Below are 1,585 nucleotides of genomic sequence, written 5' to 3'. Positions count from 1 at the left end.
CTGCCAAGCCCTGGCAAGGACAGACTGAAACCTAGGCTCGTGAACTGAGCTATTTATAGCCCATGTGGACATCATCCGTTAATACCCCTTCTGTTCTTCTGTCGTACTTATTCACTCCACAAATATTGTTTAATAAAGCCTCTCGAACTTCCAGCTGGTCTCCACTGGGCCGGGATATCCGGAGAAGAGGTGTTGGTTCGCATTGGAGCTATCGCCTCAGAGGAACTGTTCTATTGGGGTCAGTGTGATGCCAGGGGCTGGAGTCGAAACAGGAGTGTCTGGAGCTCAGTGCCCACCCCCTCCCCACCTGAGTTCCCCTCCAGAGCTACAGCACAGGAGCTTCTGGGTTTAGCTTTACAAAAGGGGTCCCCTAATACCATCCTCTCCTGATGTTTCAGCCTGGTCCTGACTTGGCCCGTATCTACAATGCTGTGTATCTGCTAACTTTGGGGCTCCTAGAAAGTGTGGACATCTCTGATAGACTCAGCAGAGACAGTGCACACACCAGTCTCTGCCATCAACCTGGAGGCTCCCTGAGACAGGGCATGGGAGACCCCATCTAAATGGTCTGGGTGGTACTCTCCCCGGAGTGTAGTATGAAACTGCCCAAGCCACCTTGGCACGTCCAGATCTGTGTGTGAGATCACAGCAGCTGGCTGTGTCTGTGAGTGCTGTCTATGTGAATATTTTCATTCTAGTAGGACCAGAAGTGGCTACCCCTTTGTCACTCCTGCAGCGGGGACAGTGGAAGAAACACAGCATCAGTGTTGGCACACTTCCTGCCCATCCTATGGACTATATCATCTTTTCTAGAATAGTCTGAAAAACCCACCAGTGAGGGGCTGGAGAGATGAAGAGCACAGGTTGCTCTTCCAGAGGTCCTGAGTTCAGTTCCCAACAACCACATGGTGGCTCTCAGCTATCTGTATTGAGATTCGGTGCCCTCTTCTGGCCTGCAGTTCAGGCATACATGCAGGTAGAACATTACAGACAAAATAAATAAATCTTAAAAACAAGCAAGCAAACCAGTGAGTTCTTGGGGAATGGTGATAGCTGGGGTCCAGTCTAGGACCATCAGTTATAAGATAAATAAATCTTTTTTTCAAATTTATTCTATTATTATTATTTTATGTTCATTGGTGTGAGGGTCAGATGCCCTGGAACTGGAGCTACAGACAGTTGTGAGCTGCCGTGTGGGTGCTGGGAATTGAACTCAGGACCTCTGGAAGAGCAGCCGGTGCTCTTAACCACTGAGCCATCTCTCCAGTTCAATAAATAAATCTTATGGCTCTTGCCATCCTCTTTATTCCAGGAAGCCTCACCTGGCCTCATTTTGTGACTGGGGAAAGAACAGTCTCCAAGATGCAGGGAAGCTGAGCGCTCCCAGGAGTCAGGGAAAAGCTGTGTAGAACCGATGCATGGCCGAAGGGAACAGTCTCACTTGCCAGGTGATTTTGCTGTAGTCCCCTGGGCTCTCTGAGACGGGGCAGTGATTTCCCCCCAACCATACCTGCTCACATTGTGGCTAGAAGGACTGGCCCCACCAGTAGCGAGTGCCATGCCAATGTGGTCAGTTCTGAGATGT

Source organism: Microtus ochrogaster, chromosome 7 (assembly GCF_000317375.1).
Source record: "Microtus ochrogaster isolate Prairie Vole_2 chromosome 7, MicOch1.0, whole genome shotgun sequence".
NCBI lineage: Eukaryota > Metazoa > Chordata > Mammalia > Rodentia > Cricetidae > Microtus > Microtus ochrogaster.
This window is presented reverse-complemented; position numbering follows the sequence as displayed.